The 7,227-nt window shown below is 42.5% G+C and overlaps 1 protein-coding gene across 2 annotated transcripts in view; it reads right to left on the reverse strand.

Moving 5' to 3' along the window:
- Positions 1-7,227, reverse strand: part of WNT2B (Wnt family member 2B) — a 67,576-nt gene that overhangs the window by 28,974 nt on the left and 31,375 nt on the right. The window contains exon 2 of one of the 2 annotated variants that reach the window (XM_023232666.1): positions 1,852-1,924. The exons of the other annotated variant lie outside the window; for it this stretch is intronic. The gene's annotated coding sequence lies outside the window, so the exon portion shown is untranslated. The remainder of the gene's footprint in view (positions 1-1,851; positions 1,925-7,227) is intronic. 2 annotated transcript variants of the gene reach the window in all.

Raw genomic sequence — 7,227 nt, forward strand, 5'->3', positions numbered from 1 at the left:
CGCCCAGGCTGGAGTGCAGTGGCCGGATCTCAGCTCACTGCAAGCTCTGCCCCCCGGGTTGACGCCATTCTCCTGCCTCAGCCTCCCGAGTAGCTGGGACTACAGGCGCCCGCCACCTCGCCCGGCTAGTTTTTTTGTATTTTTTAGTAGAGACGGGGTTTCACTGTGTTCGCCAGGATGGTCTCGATCTCCTGACCTCGTGATCCGCCTGTCTCGGCCTCCCAAAGTGCTGGGATTACAGGCTTGAGCCACCGCACTCGGCCATAGTTTCTCTTAAGAGAACAGGATTTGTTAAGAAGAACAGAATGCTTAAGTGTATTTAGAAATGGTTACTTTTCCTTCTCCCAGCCAGAAGCACAGGGGATATTTTCCTGATATTTACTGTGAGAACCTGGTGAGCTCTAGGAGGTAAAACTCACAGTATGTGGGGTCCTCCCACGACTGGCTTCCCCCGGAGTTTTTAATTCTCAGAGTTGTCCATACTGAGTCTCCAGCAATTCATCAATTACAGCTCAGGTTTCGGTATCCTGGTACTGGTTCCTGCTCATGGGTTTCTGCTCTGGTAAGTTGTGATTCCCTGCATTTGCCTGCCTGTCTCTGCAATTTAGGAGGCACTGATTTGCCCTGTGGCCTCACTACTCTGGTGGATGTAAGAAGAGTGTTGATTTTTCAGTTTGTTCAGGTTTTTACTTATTGTTAGGATGGAGTGATGACTTCCAAGCTTTTTACATGCCAGATAGGAAACTGTCAAATCTTAAGTGTCTTTTTTATATTGATTTGTAATAGTTTCTTTACATCTTGTGGAAAATAAGTCCTTTGTATATATTTTGAAAATGTCTTTTCCTATTCTGTTACTTTTTCTCTTTATTTTATTTATGTGACTTGTCGTACATATATGTTTATGGCTTCCAGGTTACTATCTTACTTAGGAAGTTGTTCTCACTCCCATGATTATGAAACTCATATCCTCAATTTTCCCTAATACATTTATGAACATAAATAAAATTATTTTATTGGAAAAATTTTTTTGAGACAGAATCTTGCTCTGTCACCCAGGCAGGAGTACAGTGGCACAATCATGGCTCACTGTAGCCTCAAATTCCCAGGCTCAAGTGATCCTCCTACCTTAGCCTCCTGAGTAGTTAGGACCACAGGTGTGGGCCTCCATACCCAGCTGATTTTTTTATTTTAAAAATTTTCTATAGAGATGTGGTCTATGTTGCGCAGGCTGGTCTTGAACCCCTGAGTTCAAGTGATCTGCCCGCCTTGGCCTCCCAAAGTGCTAGGATTACAGGTATGAGCCACTACGCCCAGCCCTCCCTCCAATCCTTCTAACTCTTCATGTTTATTTAGCATTTTCCCTTGGCCTGACATGCTCTTCCTGTCTCTAATTAGCTGATTCCTGCCCTTCTTTAAAGGCCTTTTCCATGTAGTCTTTCCTGAACAGCTCAACACGTTCTTACCCTCTTCTGAAATGCTACCTGATCTGTTATTTGACTTATTTATTTATTTATTTATTTATTGAGATGGAGTCTTGCTCTGTTGCCCAGGCTGGAGTGCAGTGGTGCAATCTTGGCTGGCTCACTGCAACCACTGCCTCCCAGGTTCAAGTGATTCTTCTGCCTCAGCCTCCCAAGTAGCTGGGATTACAGGTGTCCGCCACCACACCCAGCTAATATTTGTATTTATAGCAGAGACAGTTTCACCATGTTGGCCAGGCTGGTCTCGAACTCCTGACCTCATGATCTGCCTGCCTTGGCCTCCCAAAGTGCTGGGATTACAGGTGTGAGCCATCGTGCCGGCCAATTTATTTTTTATAATTGGTTGTCTGACATTTTAATTATCATGTACCTTTGCAAACACTTGTCGAAGGCTGACTATGTGTAGGTATGCCAGGTACTGCCGTCCTCAAGGATCCTTCAGTCTCGTTAGAAAAGAAAATACAGGCACAACTTAACATAATAAATGCTATGGATTTTCAGCAGAAAGAGGAGTGATTTGTAGATTTATTTAGGGGAGAGCTATTGGGAATCCAGGGGAGATCTTTCTGGATGAGGTAGATTTTGGCCTAGACCTTGATAGATGAGTAGGATTTGAAATACAAAAATGGGCATTTTAGTTTTTTCATTAAGAATATGATTAGGGCCGGGCGCAGTGGCTCAAGCCTGTAATCCCAGCACTTTCGGAGGCCGAGACGGGCGGATCACGAGGTCAGGAGATCGAGACCATCCTGGCTAACACTGTGACACCCCGTCTCTACTAAAAAATACAAAAGCTAGTCGGGCGAGGTGGCGGGCGCCTGTAGTCCCAGCTACTCAGGAGGCTGAGGCAGGAGAATGGCGTAAACCCGGGAGGCGGAGCTTGCAGTGAGCTGAGATCCAGCCACAGCACACCAGCCCGGGCGACAGAGCGAGACTCCGTCTCAAAACCAGTCAAATGCCTCAGCCTCATAAAAAAAAAGAAATACAAATATATATATATATATATATATATATATATATGAATTATTTGAGAAAAAAGTAATTTATTATTCTGTTACCTCTCTCTCTTTGAGCCCCTTTCTCACTCACACTTGGAAGAACACCTTTGGTACAGGTTACATTGAAAACAGAATCTCTAAGAATCCTTCCTCTCAGCTTCTCTCTCAGAATAAGGAGGTGATCCCAAGGCTGATTTTCTCTACGTGGATAGTGAATTCCCTCCTCTTCCAAGTCCCCCAGGACCTTCCTCCAACAGTTACTTGTCACTCCAAAAGTTTTTGTTGTCTTTGGACATCACATGCAGAGAGCTGAGTTGATGCTACTGCTTAGTTCTTAACACAGGATCATCATCAACCTATGCGAGGTGTCTCTGTTGTTTGTTTCTTTATTTCCTGTATCCCATTTCCCACTCTTATTCCTGCCCCTGGTAATAGGCATCCACTCTAATGTAACTAAAATATGCCCTTGGATATATATGTGTTCTTTTATGTTGTTTGCATGTGTATTTTTCATTTTTAATTTTTATAAATGATATTCTGATATAAAGCTTGTGTTAGATTTCCATCTGTAAGGAAAAAATCCTACAATATAAAATCCTAAAAACCAGTAATTGTGGTTGGAGATTGAAGCTCTCTTCCTCCATCTTCTCACTTTAGGATCTGGGCTGAAGGAGCATACTCATGAGGGACATGCTATATTTTCTTGCAAAAGGAATAGTAAAAAAAAATGGCAGTATTTGTGATGCTTCTTAAAACTTCAGCTTGACTTGGCATGTGTCACATCTGCTCCCACAAATGCTATCTAAACCCTACAATGGGATGAGGAAATATATCCATTGGCAGTATTGGCATTGCAAGTTTTATGGCAACAGGTAGAAGGGAGTAAATTGCTGAGAATAATACAATGGACTTTAGACCTCTTTGGGTTGTTTGTTTGTTTGTTTGTTTTGAGACAGTCTTCCTCTGTTGCCAAGCCTGGAGTGCAATGGTGTGATCTCGGCTCACTGCAGCCTCCACCTCCTGGGTTCAAGTGATTCTCCTGCCTCAGTCTCCTGAGTAGCTGGGATTACAGGTGCCTGTCACCACGCCTGGCTAATTTTTTTTGTATTTTTAGTAGAGATGGGCTTTCACCATGTTGGCCATGCTGGTCTTGAACTCCTGACCTCTTGTAATCTGCCCGCCTCAGCCTCCCAAAGTGCTGGGATTATAGGAGTGAGCCACCGCGCCTGGCCTTTTTTTTCTTTTTCTTTTCTTTTCTTTTTTTTTTTTACACTCTCATGTTAAAAAAAAAAAAAAAATCTGTCCTAGTTACTCTATAGATATGCATAGTTCATTCCTTCAAAGTGTTGCACTGTATTCTGTAGTGATAGCCTCCACAATTTACTGACCTGTTCCTCCAGTGATGAACATCTAAGTACCTTGAACCCATGCTATCAAAAAATGCCTCCGCAAACATCTTCATACCTGACCTTTAAGAGTGCAAATTTATCTGGGATTGCTTGGTTTTAGGAGGCACAGATGCTTAATTTCACTGCAATTTACACTTTCACAACAGGGAATGAGAATTCCCATTTGGGAGTCCGAGGTGGGAGGATTGCTTGAGCCCAGAAGTTGGAGACCAGCCTGGGTGACACAGGAAAACCCTGTCTCTAAAAAAAAAAAGGTAAATAAAGGGCCAGGCACGGTGGCTCACACTTGTAATCCCAGCACTTTGGGAGGCCGAGGCAGGCGGATCATGAGGTCAGGAGATTGAGACCATCAGACCATCCTGGCTAACACGGTGAAACTCCGTCTTTACTAAAAATACAAAAAAAATTAGCTGGGCGTGGTGGTGGGCGCCTGTAGTCCCAGCTATTTGGGAAGCTGAGCCAGGAGAATGGTGTGAACCCGGGAGGCAGAGCTGGCAGTGAGCCGAGATTGCGCCACTGCACTCCAGCCTGGGCGACAGAGAGAGACTCTGTCTCAAATAAATAAATAAATAAATAAATAAATAAATAAATAATAAAAAATACAGTAAGTAAATAAAGAAGGAAGGAGTCTTCCTTTCCATAGTGCAATGTCACTAAACACTCTTTAGTTATTTACAACATTTACGAAACAAGGCAGGTAAGGAAGAAGGTCAGTCTAATCAGAGAAACAAAGGTTATGGCTGCCTGTCATGTGATTCAGGTGCCGTAACCGTGTTCCCTTAAGGCTCAAAATATTTTAGAAGTTTTTTTGTGTGTGGTTTTTTTTGTTGTTGCTGTTTGTTTGTTTTGTTTGTTTGTTTTTTGAGACAGTCACTCTGTCGTCCAGGCTGGAATGCAGTGGTGCGATCTCGGCTCACTGCAACCTCTACTTCTCTAGTTCAAATGATTCTCCAGCCTGGGCCTCCCAAGTAGCTGGGATTACAGGCATGCACCACCCTGCCCAGCTAATTTTTTAATTTTTGATAGAGATGGAGTTCCACCATGTTGGCCAGGCTGGCCTCGAACTTCTGAGCTCAAGAGATTTGCCCGCCTCAGCCTCCCAAATGGGTGGGATTATGGGCGTGAAGTACCCGGGTGGCCAGATTTTGTTTCTTTAAAAAAGTTTGTATATGAGTCGTCTACCAACAGCTTAGATTTTTTTTGTTGTTGTTGACACAGAGTCTCTCTGTGTCACCCAGGCTGGAGTGCAGTGGCACAATCTCGGCTCATTGCAACCTCTGTCCCCTGGGTTCAAGCAATTCTTGTGCCTCAGCCTCCTGACACAGCTGGGATTCCAGGCATGTGCCACCATACCCGCCTAAGTTTTGTAATTTTAGTAGAGACAGGGTTTCACCTTGTTGGCCAGGCTGGTCTTGAACTCCTGGCCTCAAGCAATCCACCCGCCTCAGCCTCCCAAAGTGCTGGGATTACAGGCGTGAGCCACCACGCCCAGCCCAGCTTAGATTTTGAATTACTTATTTTCACAAACTGCTTCAATACTTACATTGTTTTTCACTTTAGTATTCAGTAAATTACATGGAATATTCAACACTTTTTTATAAAATAGGGATTGTGTTAGATGATTTTGTCCAACTGTAGGCTAATGTGTTCTGAGCATATTTAAGGTAGGCTACACTAAGCAATGAGATGTTCAGCAGATTAGGTGTCTTAAATACATTTTTGACCTGGTTATTTTAAATTTATGATAGGTTGATTAGGAGGTAACCCTATCATAAATTGAGAGGCATCTGTATATATTTCTTATTATATCACACCTTTGTAATCCCATTTCTATTCTCTTTGCTCCCTCCCCAATCCCCAGGCAACCACAAATCTTTTATTTATTTACTGTATCTTATCTTGCATTTATGGAATTTAAACAAACAGAATCATATAGTGTGTACTGATTTTAAATGTCTTCTTTCACTAGCATAATTGAGATTCATTCATGTAGCTACATTCTTTTTATTGTTGAATAGTATTCCGTTTATGGATATATCACAGTTTACTTATCTATTCACTTGTTGATGGCTATTTGGGTAATTGCAAGTTTTTGGCTGTGACATGTAAAACTGTTATGAACATTATTTTACAAACTTTGCATGGAATATACCTTCATTTCTTTTGAGTAAATACCTAGGCATGGGATAACTGAATCATGTGGCAGGTTAATGTATGTTTTCTAAAGAAACTATTGAAATATGTTCCAAAGTTGTTGTATCATTTATACTCCCATTTGCAGTTCGAGTTGCTCTACAGTCTAGTCAACACATAACGTAAAAAGTTCTTTTAATTTTAGGCATTCTGGTAGGTATCTATTGCTATCTCATTGTAGTTTTAATTTGCGTTTCTCTAATGACTAATGATCTTTTCATTTGCCTACTGTATGTCTTTTTTGAAGTTTCTAGTAAAATACTTCCCCATTTTTATTGTTTTTTTTTTTTTTCTTATTAACTTTAGAAAGTTCTTTATATGTTCGGGACATAAGTCTTTTATTAAATATGCAATTTGAAAGTATATTCTCCTAGTTAATGGCTTGTCTTTTCATTCTTTTAATAATGTTTTTTTGAACAGCAGAAGTTTTAAATTTTGGTAAAGTCCAATTTATCAATTGGTTCTTTATGGGTAGTGCTTTTGGTGTGTTCTTTATGTTTTGTTTTGTTTTTGAGACGGGGTCTGGCTCTGTTGCCCAGGATGGAGTGCAGTGGTGTGACCTTGGCTCATTGCAACCACTGCCTCTGAAGCTCAAGCCAACCTCCCACATCAGCCTCCTGAATAACTGGGACTACAGGCACTTACCGCCATGTCTAACTAATTAAAAATTTTTTTGTAGAGATAGGGTCTCGCTATATTGCCCAGGCTGGTCTTGAACTCTTGAGCTCAAGGGATCCACCTGCCTTGGCCTCCCAAAGTGCTAGGATTATAGGCATGAGCCACAGCACCCAGCCTGGTGTGTGTGTATGTGTGTGTGTGTGTGTTAAAAACTCATTATGGGCCGGGCGCGGTGGCTCAAGCCTGTAATCCCAGCACTTTGGGAGGCCGAGACGGGCGGATCACGAGGTCAGGAGTTCGAGACCATCCTGGCTAACACGGTGAAACCCCGTCTCTACTAAAAAATACAAAAAAAAAGCTAGCCGGGCGAGGTGGCTGGCGCCTGTAGTCCCAGCTACTCGGGAGGCTGAGGTAGGAGAATGGCGTAAACCCGGGAGGCGGAGCTTGCAGTGAGCTGAGATCCGGCCACTGCACTCCAGCCCGAGGGACAGAGCGAGACTCCGTCTCAAAAAAAAAAAAAAAAAAAAA

The sequence above is a fragment of the Piliocolobus tephrosceles genome, chromosome 1 (genome assembly GCF_002776525.5).
Source record: "Piliocolobus tephrosceles isolate RC106 chromosome 1, ASM277652v3, whole genome shotgun sequence".
Taxonomy (NCBI): Eukaryota; Metazoa; Chordata; class Mammalia; order Primates; family Cercopithecidae; genus Piliocolobus; species Piliocolobus tephrosceles.